This window comes from Urtica dioica, chromosome 1 (genome assembly GCF_054948205.1).
Source record: "Urtica dioica subsp. dioica isolate 48M chromosome 1, U.dioica_male_clone48M_v1_H2, whole genome shotgun sequence".
Classification (NCBI taxonomy): Eukaryota; Viridiplantae; Streptophyta; class Magnoliopsida; order Rosales; family Urticaceae; genus Urtica; species Urtica dioica.
Window position 1 is genome coordinate 25623747 of NC_142756.1, and position 22961 is coordinate 25646707.

Consider the following 22961-nt stretch of genomic DNA (forward strand, 5'->3'; position numbering starts at 1 on the left):
TTACGCACTTTTCAAAAAGAGTGATTATACTAGACTTCGTATCAACTGTTTTGAATTTTATCATACTATCTTGTGAGTGTATCTACGATGCATGAGTTTACTCGCACTATATATATATATATATACACACATATATATATATATATATACATATATATATATGTTATGATTAAGTGAGGTAGCTAGCACAAATGGATCACATTAAAATAAAAAAAAAATAAAAAAAAAGAGGATGGAGGGATTAATATTGAAGAGAAAATGGTGGGATTTGAGGATGACATTATCAATGGTGGTGATAATAACGGCAATAAAAGGGTCATCGAAGAAGACATTGCACAAGCTTGGAGATTCTGAATTTGGCTGGAACCCCAACACCAACTACACAATTTGGTCATCTTCTCATCACTTTCACGTTGGAGATTGGCTTTGTAAGTTTACTCTCTCTCTCTCTCTCTCTCTCTCTCTCTCTCTCTCTCTCTCTCTCTCTCTTTCTCTCACACACACACACACACGTAAAAAATGAATGTTAGCAGAGGTAGTTTCGTTTTAGTTTTTACATCATGGTTTTAACTTTTTTTTATCAATAGCTGAAATGTTGTCGACGGTGATTGGTCAATGATCGATTCCAATTTATAGAAAATGCGCGACCATGAAAACATTATATAAGAGACGTGGGATTTGAAAATTTCATATGAATTTTTGAAATATTACTAGTTTTCAACAAATATTTTGTTATTAAAGAAAAATAGACTGAAGCACTACTACAAATGTTGGATTATACAACCCACTTTCTACAACGCTTATGATAAGCGTTATAGAAACTAGGGATTCTACAACGCTTATGACAAGCATTGTAGAAACTTGGTGTTTCTACAACGCATATGGTTAAGCGTTGTAGAAACTGGGTGTTTCTACAACGCATTGTAGAAACTTGGTGTTTCTACAACCCTTCTATCTAATCGTTGTAGAATTAAATATATTTCAGATTTCCCACAACGCTTTAACAATCCCTTGTAGAATTCACGCCGCGGCGCCATGTGTTTTATGCCGCGGCGAGAACTTACTACAACGCATAGTGAAAGCGTTGTAGAAAAATGTAATCCGCCGCTGCGAAATTTATACCTCGCCGCAGCGGGTGGTTTCTACAACACTAAACAAAGGCGTTGTAGAAACTCGTCGCCGCGGCGAGGTATATATCTCGCCGCGGCTAGAAATATTCTCTGCTGCGGCGAGGTGGATACCGTGGCCAAGCAGTTTTTTAAGAAACTGTCACGCCGCGGCGAGTGAGGAATCTCGCCGCGGCGAGACGTTCCTATAACGGTTATAGTATCCGTTGTAGGAACATCTCGCCGCGGCGAAGACATATTTTCGCCGCGGCGAGGTGTTTTAGGTTTTCACTATAAAAGGCCGTTTTTAGTTTTTTACTCATTTTTTCCAATACCCATACACGAGACAACCATTTTTGGCCGCATCTCTCCAGTTTTTTTCTTCGAAATTCCTTCGCCACGTCCTCACCGCTCCAAATCTCGCCGTCGCCTTATCCCCGCCGCCAACTCTCTCTCCCCTTGTCCTCGCCGCCATTTTTCTCTCGCCGTGCGTCCTCTCGCGCCTCTCTCTCTCTCTCACTTGCCGGCTCATTGTAAGGTATGATTTTAAAAGTTTTTTAAGGTGGTTATTGATTTAATTTCGTGTTGTTGATATGGATTTCTTGTTGTTTACCCGAATTGCATATTGTTTGATATTTTTAATTCACAAATTTAGGGTTTTTTTTTTATTTTCTCTTTTTAGAACAAGAAATTAGGATTTTGTTTGATATTATGAATGAATTTATGTTAGAATGAATTTGAATGAGAATTTGAGTTAAATTGAAATATCCGGATTGTGTTTGACATATTGTTACATAGGTTAGTGGTTAAAATGGTTATGTTGATTAATGTTGAGATTGAATTGTTTATGAATTTGTGATTGATCGAATTGTTCATGAATTTGTGATTGGTCGAATTGTTTATGAATTTGTGATTGTTGGAATTATTTTAATGTGTCATGTTTAAATATATATAGTTGGAATTGATATATAATTTGTTATATGTTAATTGTTTATGATTATGTTTTGTAGGAGCTTGAAAATGCGTCGAACTAAAAACACGGCGGGCTCCACGGCTCCAAGCTCTTCCAGAGGTCAGAGTAAAGGAAAAAGCAAGCGACCTCGTCAACAGTCTCCCGAAGAGGAATACCACTCGAGTATCTTTACTAGCAAGGTCGCGGAGGAACGCTACGACAAAATCTTGCCGCGTAACGTGATCCATGAGAGAGGATTCAATGTAAGCAATTCGTCGGATATAGGAAAGCTAATCCGCAACTGCATAGTTTGTCATGATTGGGGGAGGTACTGTGCTATACCTGAGTTTGATGCGAATGTCAACTTCGTGTACGAATTCTACGCAAACTTGCCGGACTCCAAAGGTGATGTTGTGACGGTCCGTGGGAAACCGGTCGATATGAGTGTCGAAGCTATCAACGATCTTCTTGGGACCCCAGATGTGCCTTTCGAGAACGAGGGCTATCGAGAATGGCTAAGAAGTTGCAGCCATGAGGAGATGGCGCGGGTGTTGTGCATTCCGGGAGAGGATTGGGTCACTGAAAAAAGGAAAAAGGGTACTCAAGCGTGACCAACTCACCAGGATCGCTAAAGCGTGGATTTACTTTGTTTGCGCTCGTCTCTATCCGATCAAGCACTTCACCACTCTCGACGAGGATCGTATCCAGGTGTTGTTCTGCATTGTTAAAGGCCTTTCTATTAACGTCGGTCGATTCTTCTATACTTGGATGAAGAAACTCGACTATACTAATGAACGACACGGTTTGCCATATCCGTCGATCATTACCGGCCTTTGTATAAATGCGGGGGTACCACGCTCGAAAAGGGATACGATCAACAGTCCAATGGGGCCTATTACGGATTCCATTATCGAGTTGTACAAGATTAGGGAGGATCCACAAGCGGAGGAAGCGGAGGAAGCGGAGGAAGAGGGGGAAGAGGAACCACAACTCAACGAGCCCCTATTGCGCTTACCAGCACCTCCGGTAATCGACCCTGCCACCATCGACTACATTGCTCATTGCTCCAACTATCTCGTCGGCGGGTTCCAACACACGCAACAGTACATGCACCAATAAGCGGAGTATGGCGCCTCTCACATCAATCAATTGAACGATCTCTACTCTCGGTGGGACATCAACCTAGAGAATCGGGTGTTATTTCCTCCACATCCTCAGTACTCCGACTATCCGTACGCACCACCACAGTGGCCACCACATATGGCACCTCTTGACTATCCGGCGCACTCATCACCACCACCACCACCACCGAATGACGAGTAAAATTTTAAGACAATTTGTTTTATTTAAGTTGATTTGTTTCCAGTTTAAGACAAGTATGGTTTGTTTAATGTGTGTTTGAAACTTCAGTCTATGTTTGAGACTCGTTTGGTGTGTTTTATTTAATATATGTTTGAAACTTGATGTTATATGTTTAAGACTAGTTTGGTTTGTTTTATTGATTGTAGAAATTTTAATTGAATGACCATTTTTAGTTGGAGAACAGGTTAAATTTTTGAAAAAAAAGTGAATAATTAGGTGGTAGAGTGCTTCTTCCTCGCGGCTAGGTACCTTTCTTGCCGCGGCGTGACTATTCTCGCCGCGGCACTGTATAGTTCCAGCCGCGGCGAGTGCTCTACGCCGCGGCTAAAATATTACTTCGCCGCGGCGAGATTTTGTTTTTTTTATACCGAGAGTCTGTGTTTTTTAAGAACTTGTCTCGCCGCGGCGACGTGATATTCCCGCCGCGGCGTACTAACCTCGCCGCGACATAGACTATACGTTGCCGCGGCGAGGTTTCTACAACGCTTGTTTAAGCATTGTAGAAAGGTTGTCGCCGCAGCAGGATTTGTATACTGCCGCGACGAGATTTTTATTTTTTTATACCGAGAGTCTGGGGTTTTTATGAAGCTATCTCGCCGCGGCGAGGTGATATTCCCGCCGCGGCGAACTAACCTAGCCGCGGCATGGACTATACGTTGCCGCGGCGAGGTTTCTACAATGCTTGTTTAAGCGTTGTAGAAAGGTTGTCGCCGTGGCAGGATTTGTATACTTCCGCGGTGAGATTTTTTTTTTATACCGAGAGTCTGGGGTTTTTAAGAAGATATGTCACCGCGGTGAGGTGATATTCCCGCCGCGGAGTACTGACCTTGCCGCGGCATGGAATATACGTTGCTACGGCGAGGTTTCTACAACGCTTCTTTAAGCGTTGTAGAAAGGTTGTCGCCGCGACAGGATTTGTATACTGCCGCGGCGAGATTTTGTTTTTTTTATACCGAGAGTCTGGGGTTTTTAAGAAGCTATCTCATCGCGGCGAGGTGATATTCCCGCCGCGGCGAACTAACCTCGCCGCGGCATGGACTATACGTTGCTGCGGCGAGGTTTCTACAACGCTTGTTTAAGCGTTGTAGAAAGGTTGTCGCCGTGGCAGGATTTGTATACTGCCGCGGCGAGATTTTGTTTTTTTTATACCGAGAGTCTGGGGTTTTTAAGAAGCTATGTCGCCGCGGCGAGGTGATATTCCCGCCGCGGCGTACTGACCTCGCCGCGGCATGGACTATACGTTGCCGCGGCGAGGTTTCTACAACGCTTGTTTAAGCGTTGTAGAAAGGTTGTCGCCGCGGCAAGATTTGTATACTGCCGCGGCGAGATTATCCTGCCGCGGCGAGAGTTATACTCAGCCGCGGCGATGTCGGAGAAATGTAATTTTAATGTAAATGACATTGTATAGAGAAATTTTGAATGAAAAATAACGTTGTCCACAGGAGAATAACATAAAATCCAAAATGAAAATACATTATCTAAATGTTCAATATCAAACAAAAATAGGATCTATATCCTTACGAAGTAGATGTGAAACATCGCCATCATCAAAATCATCCATCTCTTGATCAATTGGAGGTAATCTTGATGTGAATGGAGGAATGCTAGACATGTCTTCGTCTTCTTCTTCGTTACCGTTTCTCGCTTTCATATGAACCACTAGCGATAACTCAGGATTAGCTGGATCCGAAACATAAAACACTTGACTTGCTTGCGAAGCCAAAATAAATGAATCATTCTCGTAGCCAATCCATCTAAAGTCGACAATTGTAACTCCTTCATTATCAACTATAACGTGATTATTGTCTGCCCATTTGCACTTGAATAATGCGACTCGCAACCCGCAATAATCAAGTTCCCAAATATCTTCAATGTATCCGTAATACTTCATAAAAGCATGTTTTGGATTCTTATATTTTGCCGACAAAACATGTAAAGCTTCGGCAAACAATGTAACACCACTATTTTGTACGGGATGCTTGTTGTCTCGTTCTCTTGTGTAAAATGTAAAACCATTAACAGACCAAGCAGTGTACCTTGTAACCATTGAGGAAGGCCCGCCAGATAGTTTACTCAACATAGTTGAATGTCCTACCTCTTTAAATAAGCGTTTTCCAAGCCAGTTTTGAAACAAACGGTTGTGCACTTCTTGCAACCATTTTTCATTTCTACCCTTCTTTGGATTATTCACTCTCAACTCATTCAAATGAATATCCACAAATGGCGTGACCTCGGAAACGTTGTGTAGCACATGGAGACTTGCTTGCTCCCTTTCTTTTCGGTTGACGATCGAATAAGTACCTATAATGAAACAAGTAATTCGAGCCGCGGCAAGAAATATTATTCGCCGCGGCGAGAAAAAATACTGAGAGTAGGCAGATTAGAAATCTTAGTCTCACCGCGGTGAGCTTTTTTCTTTGCCGCGGCGAGTTTTTTTTAAAAAAAATTCATTGCCTTCCTACAACGCATAATTATCCGTTGTAGAATCATGTCGCCGCGGCTAAGATATGACGTCGCCGCGGCGAAATGTACGCCGCGGCGACGTATAATATTCACCGCGCCGAGTTGATTCTACAACGGATATAATATCCGTTGTATAATAATCTTGCCGCGGTGAATATTATACGTCGCCGCGACGGGGATTTTTTAATTATTTAAAAATTTCACAATTGATGTATACAGTTGTAGGAGGTTCCAAAACGCTTAGATATCTGTTGTAGAAAGTTGGATTCTACAACGGATATTTAAGCGTTGTAGAAACCTCTTGGATTCTACAATGGATGTTGAAGCGTTGTAGAAACCTCTTGCATTCTACAACGGATATTTAAGCGTTGTAGAAGCTTCTACAACGCAGGATTCTACAACGCTTGACAAGCGTTGTAGAATCATTCCACAACTGTTTTTAAGCGTTGTAGAATCCTTGTATTGTAGTAGTGAATGTTCGTCAAAACTACTAAAATCATTGATGACATATGTGTTGAAATTGATCTAGGGTTTAAGAAAAAGTTTAACGCTTCGTTAAGCGGCGAAATTTTAAAAATTTTATTTTTCAAGTAAAACAGTTTTTACTAACCTAGACAAAGAGCAAGCACATGTAAATAAAATTATTATGAGCATAGAAGTTTACTAACCTTTTTAGACGCTTGAACGTCGAGAAGCTTTTGGAAAAAGGTTGCAACGTTCGTCTCCCCTCGCAGCACGTCTCTCTTCCTTCCTCGGCAACTCGAGCAACCACGAAAGTTTCTATCACTAAATCACTCGAGAGAAAAGGAATTAGTGTGTGGGCACTTTTAAACACTACGACTTAAGAACGAGTCTTGAAGTCGTAGAGCTAAACACTAGGTCAAATGAGGACCTAGGTGACAAAACAATAAGACAAAATTGACTAGAGAGATAGAGAGAGGAGTCGGCCACAAGGTCTAGAGAGAGAGTCTCTCAATCTCTAACATATGTGGAATGAATGAAATGAGAGGAATGAGGCTCCTATTTATAGGAGAGGTCTCACCTTCAATAAGGTAGTTTCCTCTTCTATAGAATATCACATATTCATGAGCCAATTTCCCTTTTCCTTCATAGAGTCACACGGCCAACAAGGCATTCTAGAAGCCTTGATTTGTTTCCTATTTTGTTCCTTTCTCTAGCCTTGGCCGAAATTCCCTATGCATGCATGGGAAAATTGTTTCCTCTAAGTATCTTGATACATTTATGCACAAAATATTCTCTCTTTCTAATGGGTAGTAGGCGCCCAACATATCTCTAGAAGGAGCTTCTAGAAGCTTCTTCATTTGTTCATGACAACATGAGAAAGGCCCATTAAGAATTTTCAATAAAATTCTCATGAAATGAAATTAATCTGTTGTCGGTCGTTTTCGGAAAACCCAGACGCCAAGAAGGCACGTCGCTCAAAGGGCCGATGGTCAGGCCGGAGGTCCTGAAGAGCGGCAAATCTTCAAGCCCTCGCCCAAACTCCTGACTCCTCGAGTCGAGCTTCGCTCCTCGAGTCGAGCCTTGAGTCAATCTCCTCGAGTCGAGCTTCGCTCCTTGAGTCGAGCCTTGAATGGTTCCTCGAGTCGAGCCTTTAATTGTCCCTCGAGTCGAGCCTCGAGTCATTTTCGAGTCGAGCCTCGAGTCATCCTCGAGTCACTCCTCGAATCAAGTCGTTAGTCGCTCTCGCCGGGCCGAGCCTTGCTCCTCGAATCGAGTCACTCTCATCAAGTAGAGAGCTTCATATTTCACATGAGAAGAATGACATTCGAAGGCCCGCAAGAACCCGGCAAGACGAGCCGCCCACTACGCACGCAACGCGCTGCGCCGGCCAGCCGAGCAGCAAGCAGCGCGCCGCGCCAGTCAAGGCACCCTGCGCCGCGCGTCCTGCGCCGCGCGTCCCGCGCCGCGCCCCCTGCGCCTCGCCCGGTGACCCGCGCGCCGCGCCCCCTGCGCCGCGCGCCGCGCGCCGCGCGTTGTGCGCCGCCCTTTGTGCGCCGCGCGCGCCGTGCGCCTCCACTTGATGCCACACGCATTCCTAGTCCCACATGGACGAAAAAGGGACCTTCTAAGGCTCCCAAACACCTATAAATACTCTCTCTCATTGAGGGGAAAGCCATCCCAAGATATCCAAAAATATCCAATAATTCTCTTCATCTCTTATCGACACGTTCGATTTCTCTGCTTCTCTGGATGCCATATTTGGCCTGAAGCAGGTTCTCTTCTCTCTCCCTCGTTCTCAAAGGTCCCGAAGCACTCACGGGAACTTCCCGGACGTCGCTCCCTTTGACCGAACGTTCTCCGGTGCTCAAGCACGGCCCTAGGGTTCTCAACTAGAGCTACCCTTGCGCGTCTAACACGCTAGACGCGTACGCGATCTCCGAAGTTCTGAGACGCTGCCGAGGACTTCTCGCGCCCCGTTTCCTTCGTCGAGCACGCCTCTTCACCAAGGCTCCACGCCTCATACTGCGTCACACACGCTTGAACTACGTTCTGACCTGATCCCACGCACGGGTACGTAGGCAGCCGACAACCAAGGCACGGTCACTCATCCTCCTCACCCCCTACCTCTCCCGAGAGGCGGGTTGATCGGAGAGAACCCTAGCTCGAGACTATCGAGTTCACACTCTTGGCCCGGGTGCGATCACTTGGTCCGGCCTTGGATCGAACCGCCCGAGGTTTTAAATAGTTGTTCATTTTCGTGCGACAACATTTTGGCGCTAGAAGGAGGGGGCTTCCCGACCTATTCAGCCCGAAATCCCTTCTATTCATCTTATTTTCTTCTGCGAACTCAACTTTCTCGAACTTGAGAAACGATGAGTAGCCAACCACCCGTACGTTCTGAGGGCGCAAACAACCCCGAAAACGTCGCTAAGACCAAGAAATACTTCTTGCGCTCCCGAGCGCATGGTGACGAAGAGTCGCTCCACGAAGAGAGCTCGACCCGCTCACCATCTCCATCTCCTGATAGCAGGGACAACCGCATCGTGGAGTTAGAGGAGAGTATCCGCCGACTGAAGGCGAAGAACGCAAGGTACCACAGCCGACTGGCTGCGAAGCAACCTATGCGTGACACGACGATCCCCAACGGGGATCCTGAGAACCTCAACGAGGAAAGCCGCGACCCTGATTATGAGGATACTGGTGACTCGGAGGATGTCGAGACTTCTCTCACGAAGGACGGGGGACTCCCCGCCGTGTTTGAAGCCGGTCCGTCGAATCCCTTACCCCGAACAGGCGATGCACCGGTAGCTTCTCAAGAGGGGAATTCCCGACGTTCGGCCCTCGACCGACTAGGTCCGAGGGAGAATGTTACGGAAAGTCAGGGCGCGCAGAGAGCGCACCGCCGCAAGCAGAGCCGGCGCCTCCGTACGGCCAGCCCTGATCTTAGGGACCACCTCACTGCTCAACGCATTGGGCGTGGCAATGATCTGAGAGAGCGACTAAGCTCTAGACCCAACATCCCGCTGGCAGCCCCAACTAACGGGAACCGCCGCGCAGGACAGGGGTCTAACGAGAGGCTGCAGGTGACTCCTCCCGATCAAGGGGTTACTCCAACGACCGGTCTCGATGTGGTCACTATGATCCACAACCTTCGAAATGAGGTACGAGATCTCCGAGAATACGGAATAGGTGGAAGTGACTACGGAGTCGTTGAGGAGAACTCATCGCCTTTCACTACTCAGATATTGGCTGAGGTTTGTACGGGGAATTTCAAGCTCCCGAACCTCGCTCCCTATGATGGTAAAGCAGATCCTGCTTACCACATCCAGCACTATGAAACCTGGATGACGATGCAGGGTGTTTCTCCTGGTGCCATGTGCCAAGCCTTTAGTTTGACCCTCGCCGGACCCGGCTTTGAGTGGTTCAAAAACTTAAGACCAAGAAGCATCCACTCGTTCAAAGACCTGAAGGACATGTTCCTAGCACGGTTCGCTACGTCTATGGTCCAAAAGAAGACCAAGATGTACCTGTGGTCAATCAGGCAAGAGAGTGGCGAGTCTCTTAGACGATACCTCGCCCGATTCACAGAAGAGTCAAACAAGGTCGACCGCTTTGACGACAGTGACGCGATCGCCGCTATCATAGAAGGCTTGCGCACGAGTGACTTCCTCAAGTCTGTCGTCGGCCGTGTCCCTTCCACCATGGCCGAGTTAATGACTCGAGCTAAGACCTTCATGGGAGTCGAAGATTACCTCGACGGACGCAAGAGCACTACTCAAAGCTCTCGCCGTCGAGAAGAACCTATCCGCGAGCAGAACGAACCTCGTAAGAGGCGAAACAAGGGGAACCAGGTTTCTAGCAACCAACCCCCCGTACCTCAGAAACCGCGACTTGCGGAAAATTTCAAAGGGTACTCGTCGTTCACGCCGCTGAACACGGCGCCGGAAAGGATCTTGGCTCTGGCACGTGACAAGTTCACGCCCCCGGCTCCAATGAAGAAGGACCCCGCAACTCGCGATCGGTCCCGGTATTGTGAGTTCCATCGGGAATATGGTCATTTGACCTCGGAATGCTACAACCTCAAAAGGCAAATCGAGGCTCTGATCCAACGGGGCGAGCTGAAGGAGTTCGTGTTGCGCATGATTGGCGCTGCGGGCCCCACCGCGAACAGACAGCAGTCTGGTCAAGTAGGAGGAGCGGCCGCCTCTGCCAACCAAACCCCGGCTACTGCCAACGCCAACCCACAACTGCACGTGGTAACCACCATACTGGGAGGTCCACAAGATGGGGATTCAGCCCGTCAACGGAAGAAATTCCTTAGGGCCGTGTCTCAGGAAGACGCTGCTATGCACGTCAACTTCACATATGAAGAACCTCCGTCCGTGCCTCACGAGACGATGTATTTCACCAATGAAGAGGCCAAGCGAGTTGTGCATCCGCACAATGACGCGATCGTGCTCAAAGCCCAAGTGGCCAATAACTTGGTGAAAAGGGTTCTCATCGATAACGGCAGCGCTGCCGACATAATCTTCAAGTCCACCCTAGAGCGCATGAAGCTCGGGGGGCTGCGCCCGACTCCGACCCAAACGCCATTGTTTGGGTTCACTGGGGAAAAGGTTATGACCGAGGGCATCATCGACCTGCCGGTCACCTTTGGGACCCCTGGAGGAATCGAAGCCGTTCACATGGTCCCATTCCTAGTGGTCGATCAAGAGTCGCCCTACAACTTAATCATCGGGCGACCCACGTTGAACCGGCTAAGGGCAATCACTTCCACGTATCACCTACTGGTGAAGTTCCCCACCGAAGGGGGAATTGGCATCATGGCTGGAGACCAATCCCAAGCCAGAATATGCTACGTGCAAGGAGTTGATGGTAAGTCCGCGGGAAAAGCGGTCAACACAATCTTCCAACTGGAAGACGATTACCCATGCAACCTAAGGGATGCAAGGAAGTTCGGAGAACTTGACCCCCGTGATGAAATCGAAAGACTCAAAGTGGAAACCTCCGATGATCTTGTGCCAATCGTCCTGGACGAGTCGAAGCCTGATCAAGTTGTAAAAATCGGCACCCGACTTCCACTCGCCATCAAAACTCAGCTTACTGCCTTCCTTAGGGAGTTCAAGGATGTTTTTGCATGGACTCATGCGGACATGCCCGGAATCGATCCCGAGGTAATAGTGCACCGACTGAACGATGACCCAAAGGTCGCCGAAAAAGTGCAGGCTAGACGAACGTTCAACCCAGAACGATACCTGGCCATAAATGAAGAGGTCGAGAAACTCCTCACCGCAAACTTCATTCGAGAGGCTAAGTACCCCAAGTGGGTCGCCAACGTGGTAATGGTAAAAAAGCCCAACGGGAAGTGGCGAATTTGTATAGACTACAAAGATCTTAACAAAGCCTGCCCTAAGGATTGCTTTCCACTCCCGCGCATCGAACAACTGGTGGACGCCATGGCCGGCCATGAACTCCTAAGCTTCATGGACGCCTATTCAGGCTAAAACCAAATTCGAATGCACGAGCCCGATCAAATTAAGACAACCTTTGTCACTGATCGAGGTCTCTACTGTTACAAGGTCATGCCTTTCGGCCTTAAGAACGCGGGAGCAACATACCAACGCTTGGTAAATCGGATCTTCGCCGATCAAATCGGCAAGACAATGGAAGTATACGTGGACGACATGCTCGTTAAAAGCCTGCTGGCAACTAATCACGTACGCGACCTTAGGGAGATGTTCACAATCCTCCGCCGATATAAAATGAAGCTCAACCCCAACAAATGCGTATTCGGGGTTGAATCCGGAAAGTTCCTCGGTTATATCGTCAGCCGACGAGGCATAGAAGCGAACCCGGAAAAAATCAAGGCACTCCTTGAAATGAAGTCGCCAAGACGAGTCAAAGAAGTGCAAAGCCTGACCGGTCGGATTGCCGCTCTGACACGCTTCGTGTCTAAAGCCACCGACAAGTGTCAACCGTTCTTCAAAGCTCTGAAGAAGACGGACGGCTTTGAGTGGACGGACGAATGCGAAAGTGCCTTCCAAGAAATGAAGGCTTACTTTGGGTCCCCACCATTCCTCTCTAAACCAAAAGAGGGCGAGACGCTGTACGTGTATCTCGCCGTCTCTGAAAGAGCTGTAAGCGCCGTCCTTGTCCGCGAAGAGAACAAGGTCCAATGGCCAATCTACTACGTAAGCAAGGCCTTACTCGACGCGGAAACACGCTATACCGAGATTGAGAAACTTTCTCTGGCTCTCGTAACGGCAGCTAAGAAGCTACGACCGTACTTCCAAGCTCACCCAATCGCGGTGCGAACTGAGCATCCAATCGGTAAAGCTCTTCAAAAGGGAACGTCGACTCGCATGGCGATCTGGTCCCAAGAATTGAGCGAGTACGGGATTGAGTTCCACCCAAGAACGGCTATAAAGGGGCAGGCCTTAGCCGACTTCGTGGCAGAATTCTCCTACGCTCCCGATATGGGAAGAGCGGAAACTGACTTAAACGATAACGAGCTAACTCGGAAAAGGAAGGTAGACCCAACGGGTCCCATCTGGGAGTTATACGTAGACGGAGCATCTAATGCTCGGGGGGCTGGCGCCGGAATAATCCTAATTAACCCCGATGGGGAAAAGCTGCGATATGCCGTCCACTACGGCTTCCAAGCCTCCAACAATGAAGCTGAATACGAAGCGCTCATTGTAGGGATAGAGCTAGCACAGAAGCTCGGCTCCCATAACCTGCGAATACACTGCGACTCGCAGTTGATCGTAAACCAGGTTAAGGGAGATTACATCGCCAAGGAGCCCAACATGGTCGCATACCTGGCTAAGACGAACTCCAAACTCGAGGCCTTCTCTTGGTTCGAGATTCACCAAATCCCGAGAGAACAAAATTCGGAGGCTGATGCGCTTGCTCGCCTCGGATCTGGCATCAACGAAGACGGATTGGGGACTGTGCCCATTGAATCTCTCCCACGACCGTCCGTCTCCCGAGACGAAGTCGGGATCATAGAAGTGGCGTCTCAGCCCACTTGGATGGACTCAATTGTCGATTTTTTGCGAAGAGGGGAACTCCCCGTAGACCGCAAGGAAGCCGATAAACTGAGGGCCTTAGCATCCAAATACACGCTCCGAGAGGGCACGCTCTATAAGCGCGGTTACTCGACACCGCTGCTCCGATGCCTCGATAGCGTTGAGTCGACCAAGGTCCTCTGCGAAATCCATGAGGGCATCTGCGGAAACCACGCCGCTGGAACTTCCCTTGCGCTCAAAGCGCTTAAGCAGGGCTATTTCTGGCCTTCCATGAAGCGAGATGCTTGCGAATGGGCAAGGCGTTGCGATAAATGCCAGCGCTTCGCGGAAATTCCGCGACAGCCCCCGACCCCGTTAAGCAGCATCGTTGTCCCACGTCCCTTTGCTAAGTGGGGCGTGGACATCATTGGCAAGCTCCCTAGAGCGCCAAGGCAATACGAGTACGCCATTATCGCCATCGACTACTTCACTAAGTGGGTAGAGGCCGAGCCGCTTGCCAGAATAACTGAAGCAAACACGACGAACTTCATCTGGAAGAACATCATATGCAGGCACGGTATCCCCGCCTCGATTGTGACCGACAACGGGGCACAATTTGACAACGCGCGAGTAAGAGATATCTGCGATCAACTGAAGATCAGCAAGACCTTCTCCTCGCCGCGACATCCTCAGGCCAACGGCCAAGTCGAGGCAGTCAACAAGACTATCAAGAGCAACCTGAAAAAGAAGCTCGAAGACAAGAAAGGCGCCTGGGCCGATGAATTACCATTCGTCCTATAGGCGTATAGGACAACCGCGCGTAACGCCACCGGCGAGACGCCATTCTCCCTTGCATATGGGGTCGAGGCCGTGGTTCCAATTGAAACTGAGATACCCACGTTCCGAGTCGACACGTTCGACGAAGCGGAAAACAACGAGGCCATGCGCCTTGAGTTGGACCTGATCGACGAAAAGAGGGCGGAAGCATTCCGACGCCTCGCCGCACAGAAGCGCAAGGTCGAAACATACTACAACTCCAAAATCAAAAGGCGAACCTTTGCCGTCGGAAGCCTCGTCCTCAGACGGGTATTCCAAAACACACAAGTCCAAGGCGCCGCCGTCCTAGGCCCAAACTGGGAAGGCCCTTACAGAGTCCGCAAAGTCATTCACGACGGGACATATTACATCGAGCACACGGATGGGACTCCGATTCGCCACCCGTGGAACGCGGAGCACTTGAGGCAGTACTATCAGTAGCTAGCGTCCCCCGCTTTTTTATCGCTTTTATTTCCATTTTCAATAAGGCCTACGAGCCAATGTTTTAGGATTTAAATTTTCTCGCAAGTTTTTTTTTCGCAAAAGTAATAAAACTCAAGTTTTCCATTTCAATTTCGTTTTATGCAAGTTTTCTGGTTATGAACAATTAACTTATAACCCAAAAAACTTGGGGGGGCTAGCTATGGTAAGGAAACTCTCAAAAGAACACGCTCCACCAAAAAAAAAAATCGTAAGACGCCTACATGGCGCACGTAAGTCGCGTAAAGGCGCAGCCCGTAAGACGCCTACATGGCGTAACCTAAGACGCCTACATGGCACACGTAAGTCGCGTAAAGGCGCAGCCCGTAAGACGCCTACATGGCGCAACCTAAGACGCCTACATGGCGCACGTAAGTCGCGTAAAGGCGCAGCCCGTAAGAGGCCTACATGGCGCAACCTAAGACGCCTACATGGCGCACGTAAGTCGCGTAAAGGCGCAACCCGTAAGACGCCTACATGGCGCAACCTAAGACGCCTACATGGCGCACGTAAGTCGCGTAAAGGCGCAACCCGTAAGACGCCTACATGGCGCAACCCGAGACGCCTACATGGCGCACGTAAGTCGCGTAAAGGCGCAGCCCGTAAGACGCCTACATGGCGCAACCTAAGACGCCTACATGGCGCACGTAAGTCGCGTAAAGGCGCAGCCCGTAAGACGCCTACATGGCGCAACCTAAGACGCCTACATGGCGCACGTAAGTCGCGTAAAGGCGCAGCCCGTAAGACGCCTACATGGCGCAACCTAAGACGCCTACATGGCGCACGTAAGTCGCGTAAAGGCGCAGCCCGTAAGACGCCTACATGGCGCAACCTAAGATGCCTACATGGCGCACGTAAGTCGCTTACATGGCGCAACCCAAGATGCCTACATGGCGCGATTTGAGACGCCCACGTGGCACAATCCGGCACACGTAACACACCTACGTAACATGGCTGACTCGCAGTTGAAAATACTTAAGAACGCAAACCATCCAAGTGAGTGGCGTGTTTGAAAAAGTATCATGCCGAGACAAAAGGATGGACAAAATCATTGACGCAAACAAGTGACCGTCCATGCATGCCATAGAAGATAAATGTGCGAAAACACTCATAAAAATAAATGAATAACTCCTCATAAAAGAAAGGGGCAACTGCCTCAAAACCAAGAAAGCATGCGCTAAGACAAGTGCGCTAAAGGGAAATATCCTAGTAAGCAAGCGCTAAGACAAGTGCGCCGAACGGAAAAAACCTAAAAAGCACGCGCTAAAACATTTGCGCAGGAAAAATAAAGAAAGAAAACGGTCACTCGGCGGGATCGTCGCCCACAGGGTCGGCCCCGTCAAGTGGTGGGAAAAGCGAGTCGAAGAAGTCGAAGGTGACCCCCCGAGAAACATTCTCGGCAGTTGTGGCATCCCGACACTCCACCGCCGCCGCGTGCCTTGCCTCCTCGACTCCGACATCAAAGTCGTCCTGAAGGTCGGACGCAAGCTGCTCCGCCGCGGCTTTCTCCTCGGTGACCCGAACCACCTCCTCCGCCAAGGAGTCGCGCTTACGCTCCGCACGAACACGGGCAGCCTCACTCGATGTAAGCTGGCCCTGAAGAATGCCAACTTCTTCCGTGCGCGATTCCAACTGACGTCGAAGGTCCCGCGCTTCGCTCCGGAAGACCTCCGTCGATCGAGTCGCCACTTCAAGGGCTTGACGTTCCGTCGTTAACTCCTCAGCCATCTTCGCCACCACTGCCTGAGCACGGTCGCACTTGCCGCGGGTAACTCCCAATTCCACGCGAGCCTCCTGAAGCTGCTCGCGGAGACTCGCAAACTCCGCCTTTGAGTGAGAACCTCGCTCGGCGTGAGCCAGCTGAGACTTCGCTTGAGCAAGCTCCTCCTGGGCGCGACTCATCCGCCTGATGAGGTCGTGAAGGATCTTCTCGCCCCGGGTCGCTCGAGCAAGCACCTGAGAAGGCAAAAAGACAGTTTAGTAAAAGACAGATTCATCGCAAACGAGGCAAGGGAAACTCACTCTTTGTGCATCGGAAACGCCGTGACGAAAGAACTCCACGTCACTGCTGGCCACAACGCTCTTCCACATCTTCATCGAAGATTGAGCAAGGCCCAGGGAACACTCCCCCCTAACCTCCGCGGCCTCCACGTCGACCATCGAATTCACGCGCTTAGAGTCCGAAGACGTGTCTGGCAAAGCCGAGGAGGAAGGTCGCTTCAAAGAAGCGCGAGGACCGCTCTCCGCCCGATGATCGGTATCGAGTTTCTCCCGACCATCCCGCGCAGCAATCCGACGACGAACCGCCGCCAACGACTTCGGGTCCCGAGAAGCCTTCGCTAGACGAGCCCGAGCCCTCGCCCTAGCCGAAGAGACTGCAAAAGCGACAAAGTCAAAACCTTGAGCTAAAAACAAAAGCAAAAGTATGAAACGCCAACATACCTTGAGGATCGCCGCTCGAGAGAGATGATGCGGCACTCGGGGCACCCTCGGTCCGTTGAGGAAACGGCGGGAACCACCCAGTGGAAGCCATCAGCTCAGGAGAACGAAATCGTTCAACGGCTTTCCGAGCCTCCGACATTCCCCGGATCTCCTTCACAAAGTCGAGATCGTCGGCCCCCTCGTTAGCAGGAAACTCGGACAAGGGGCCGAACCGGAGCGGCGCGTCACCAAAAGCCTCCGCCGAGACCCACACCCACGGTCGTCGATTGTACTTCTCTGAATCGATGATCAGCTTAGTATTCCGTCGATCGCGGGCCACAAAGAAACTGGGTTGCCCGGGCGCAGGGAAGACCGCGATGAGATTGCGAAAATCACTCACGGTCATCACCCGCCCGGTCTGGCAATGCCACTCCATATGGCACATCGCCACTATGCGGTAGAACGCCGGGCTCATCTGACATGCGTGCACCCCCAGACGGGCGAGAAGCTGCTGAACGATGGGTTGAAACGGCAGCCGCAACCCGCAGTTAAGACTCGCAACTGAAACTGCGGCGAAACCACGACGAGGCCGGAAAGGACGGTCGTCCTTTAAAGGACGGAGAAGCGCCACGGATGACGGAATGGCAAAAGCCTCCCGGAGACCGACGAATGTCCGGTAGGTAAGCGTGCTCGAAGCATCGACCCCCGAACAATCGAAGTCCTCGGGAGCAGCAAGGCCCTCCTCGGGATACCACTCTGTCCTGGCAAGCGACCTCGCCGATACCAATGCCTCCGCGTCAGGGGTCTCGGGCTGAGAATCCCCTGGCTCCACGGAAGGGTCCCTGCCCTCCGACACGACCGTGGCAGCTGCCGACGGTACCTCGGGACACTCCGATGCGAGGCCTTCGGCCCCCGGACATGTCTCTGACTCACCTCCGGGATCTTCAGACTCGGGACCAAAGTCGTCCACGCAGTCTATCTCGTCGAGAACCGACTCTAGCGGAGTCACCGCATCCGCGTCCGTAACATCTCCCGGCACGCCTTGAAAGCCCAAGTCGGACTGCGGCACGTCGAGGCGAACTTTGTCGCGGACCCCCCCGCCAACTAAGTTGATCACGAGGCGAGGGGCAGGCTCCCCGGACGCGGGACGATCAAACTCCCCGCCTGTACCGCGCCCAGTTAGCGCGCACCCTTCGAAAGGCTGAGCAGCGGGCACGGTCGCACCCAGCTCGCCTTCCTCCAACCACTGCTCTACTCCGCTTTGATTTTCTTCCACGTGCAGAGGGACTTCCCTTAATCCCGCGAAGAGATCATCCTCTGCGTGTTCAGAACCCTGAAACAAGAGAGAGAAATCAATCTCGGGACTCTCAGCTGAGAAAAGGGGAGGGACACCCATAATGCAAGCGTAAAAAAAAGAAAACAAGCGTAAGAAAAGAGAAAAAATAAAGTGAGGAGTAAAGGGAAGGGGGGAGGTCTATTTATAGACTTCTTGGGGGGTAGGAGTCGAAATCCTACTCCCACAAGGAGCAAAATCGGAGTAGAAACTCCAAAAAGTCGGAGTTCTCCCGCGCGAAGCGAACCAGCCCCGCGCACGGGGCGCGCCGCGCGCCAAGCCCGCGCGCCGCGCCGTCCAGGACGCGCGCCGCGCGGCCACCCCCTAAAAAAAAAAAAAAAAAAAAAAAGAAAGAAAAAAGAGAAGAGGAAAAAACTTTCCTCGGGGCCACAAGGCACGGGAAACATTTTCCTCAAACACCCAACTAGAAGAACAAAAAGTTCATCGCTGGGACGCCTCCCGAACGATGAACTTGGGGGGCTAATGTTGTCGGTCGTTTTCGGAAAACCCGAGACGCCAAGAAGGCACGTCGCTCAAAGGGCCGATGGTCAGGCCGGAGGTCCTGAAGAGCGGCAAATCTTCAAGCCCTCGCCCAAACTCCTGACTCCTCGAGTCGAGCTTCGCTCCTCGAGTCGAGCCTTGAGTCAATCTCCTCGAGTCGAGCTTCGCTCCTTGAGTCGAGCCTTGAATGGTTCCTCGAGTCGAGCCTTTAATTGTTCCTCGAGTCATTTTCGAGTCGAGCCTCGAGTCATCCTCGAGTCACTCCTCGAATCAAGTCGTTAGTCGCTCTCGCCGGGCCGAGCCTTGCTCCTCGAATCGACTCACTCTCATCAAGTAGAGAGCTTTATATTTCACATGAGAAGAATGACATTCAAAGGCCCGCAAGAACCCGGCAAGACGAGCCGCCCACTACGCACGCAACGCGCTGCGCCGGCCAGCCGAGCAGCAAGCAGCGCGCCGCACCGGCCAGGCAGCGCGCCGCGCCAGTCAAGGCACCCTGCGCCGCGCGTCCTGCGCCGCGCGTCCTGCGCCGCGCGTCCCGCGCCGCGCCCGGGGACCCGCGCGCCGCGCCCCCTGCGCCGCGCGCCGCGCGTTGTGCGCCGCGCGCGCCGTGCGCCTCCACTTGATGCCACACACATTCCTAGTCCCACATGGACGAAAAAGGGACCTTCTAAGGCTCCCAAACACCTATAAATACCCTCTCTCATTGAGGGGAAAGCCATCCCAAGATATCCAAAAATATCCAATAATTCTCTTCATCTCTTATCGACACGTTCGATTTCTCTGCTTCTCTGGATGCCATATTTGGCCTGAAGCAGGTTCTCTTCTCTCTCCCTCGTTCTCAAAGGTCCCGAAGCACTCACGGGAACTTCCCGGACGTCGCTCCCTTTGACCGAACGTTCTCCGGTGCTCAAGCACGGCCCTAGGGTTCTCAACTAGAGCTACCCTTGCGCGTCTAACACGCTAGACGCGTACGCGATCTCCGAAGTTCTGAGACGCTGCCGAGGACTTCTCGCGCCCCGTTTCCTTCGTCGAGCACGCCTCTTCACCAAGGCTCCACGCCTCATACTGCGTCACACACGCTTGAACTACGTTCTGACCTGATCCCACGCACGGGTACGTAGGCAGCCGACAACCAAGGCACAGTCACTCATCCTCCTCACCCCCTACCTCTCCCGAGAGGCGGGTTGATCGGAGAGAACCCTAGCTCGAGACTATTGAGTTCACACTCTTGGCCCGGGTGCGATCACTTGGTCCGGCCTTGGATCGAACCGCCCGAGGTTTTAAATAGTTGTTCATTTTCGTGCGACAACATAATCCACAAGGCTCAATAAATCTAATTTTGGCCGAGTGATGCATGTCATCAAATGACCATGTCATCCTATGTCTCAAAAGACAAAAATACCCTTTTGACAATTTTCGTTCTAGTTTTGACTTAGCTTCCAGTTTAACTATTCCTACTCGATGTGATTCGTGACAGTGAACTCATGGATCCAAATGAACAAAGCTTGAGCTAAATACTTGGACTCAAAAGTTCACAAACCTTTTCCAAGTTATGTCAACTGACTCCACTAAAGAGTTGACACTGAAAATCTCTCGGTTCAAATGAATTTATTTTCTACTCAAGAATTCAACCTAATTGTAATGAGCGGATCCACAAAATATTATCAGTATTTACCCTTCATGAATATCATCAGCTAGTCGGGATTTACAAAATTACCATTTTACCCTTCTAGCTGTTATTTCCTCAACTCATTTGTCGCTTGTGAATAAGTTAGAAACAATGTATTGACGAGGAGCTAACAAGTCACATTGTTTCATCCAAAAGAGTCAAGACTCAATTTGGACACTGGCTAGTTCATTTATTCACACTCCAAGGAACAAAGCATGAGGTGATATACATTGCATTTCAGCAATCTTGTACATGAATTCCATATCTATGAGAACTTCACAAAGTTACTCATGACATTCTCACAACTTAGTACTTCACCAATAGGCCTTGTTCGGAATCGCATAGTGAGTCCGAACTCTGACTTTCTCAAATGAGAATACCTAAGGTGTGAAATGGCATGTCTCATTTCAGGATTAAGGTAAGCACGATGCAATTCATACATAGTGACTTCGAGACATAAGAGGTTAAATGGTTTGTTCTTATCTTGTCTCTAGATTTGCAGTGGTCAATTCAGTACCTTCGGAAGATACCTAGAAGAACTATAGAGTCTCCAACTCTCAACGCCTCATAACCAGACATCATAGATTCTTATAACAATCATACTGAGGTCATTAGTCCTTTGACCCTTAGATTGCGAATGTATCGTTTTAAGCAAACTACGAAGAGTTTGTTCATGCAAATCTACATTTGTCTCTTCGTAAGTTGTTTAGTCTGTTTATGGACTAAAAGACTAAGGTTTTATCTACTTTATTTGACGTTTTTTTTTGCTATTTTAATACGTACTTATTTTAACAAGATACTTAATGCTCATAATTTAAGTAGGTTCATATAATTTTCATGCTAAACTTTTTTTTTGGTCTATTAAGTAGATAGCCATATTTATAGTTGACATTGCTAAATAGCTAACGTTTCGTAAATCTTAGATAAATAGTCACTTTCATATATTTACAGACGTAAATCTTAGGTAAATAGTTACTTTCATTTATTAGGACACCTCATCTTTATAACTAATTATCTAAGATTTACGAAACGTTGCTATATAGCAATTCCAAACGTTTTAGTTGACTATTTACTTAATTTTTTGTTTTTTTCAAGATTATTGAAAAAATTGCATCTTTGCTTCCAAAATATATTTCGGATTTGACAAGAGATACTACAACGTGTTGGAAGTGAACAAGACGAGTTACGAGAGTTGCAATGACAAGGGCTTCATAAAAAACATAACACGCGGCGGGCGCGATGTCTTTGAACTAGCCGAAGCCCGGAAATATTACTCATATCTGGCGGAGGCTATTGCTTCAACGGCATGAGAGTTGCAGTTTTAGTCCAAGGGTCTTTGGTGGGCCCCAACGCCCCTGCTCCCGCCCAAGCTCCAACCTCTGTTGGTCATCAAGCACAAATCATAATCCCAATTGGAGTTCAAAATCAAAATGCTTCTCCAAATTCATTGCCCACAGACTACCAAATGTATGTCTTCGTTTTGTTTATCTTGAACTTCGTTTGTACCATCTTTTGTTGAGACGTAGAGACGAGAGAATTGCATTGTTGTATACTTCTTGGATTGGATTGAGGAAGCATTAGTACATTATATATGCATTATTCACTACTACAAATCTAGGATTCTACAACGCTTAAAAACAGTTGTAGAATGATTCTACAACGCTTATCAAATGTTGTAGAATCCTGCGTTGTAGAAGCTTCTACAACGCTTAAATATCCGTTGTAGAATCCAAGAGTTTTCTACAACGCTTAATTATCCGTTGTAGAATCCAAGCTCCTACAACGGATATTTAAGCGTTGTATAAGCTTCTACAACGGTATGAATCCATTGTGTAATTTTCAAATACTTTTAAACAACTCGCCGCGGCGACGTATAATTCTCACCGCCGCGTGATATTCTACAATGGATATTTCTATCCGTTGTAGAATCATGTCGCCGCAACGAAAATTATACCTCGCCGCGGCGCGATGTTTGCCGCTGCGACGTATGTTCTGCGCCGCGGCGACAACATTCCACAACGGATCTATATCCGTTGTAGAATGTTGTCGCCGCGGCTAAAATTATACGTCGCTGCGGCGAGTTTTTAGCCCCGGCGATGTATGTTTTGCACCGCGGTGAAAACATTCTACAACAGATATAGATCCGTTGTAGGAGGGTTCTGAATATATTTTTAAAAACCCGTTGCGGCGATGTTTTCGTTTCGCCGCGGCGAGATATAGATTTATGAATAATGTGCTCTCGGTATCTTTTTTGCCGCGGCGACTCTTATTTTTCGCCGGGGCAAGCGTTATAGGCCGCGGCGAGATGTCTAAGTCGCCGCGGCGAGAGGCATCTTTTTTTGCTGAAATAAGTTTTTACACGATACTAAAACCCGTTGTA

General features: G+C 49.0%; 1 pseudogene; it reads left to right on the forward strand.

Moving 5' to 3' along the window:
• The first annotated feature begins 232 nt into the window (after window positions 1-232).
• LOC149407835 (early nodulin-like protein 20 pseudogene) lies at window positions 233-22100 on the forward strand (annotated as a pseudogene).
• Window positions 22101-22961: the final 861 nt, after the last annotated feature.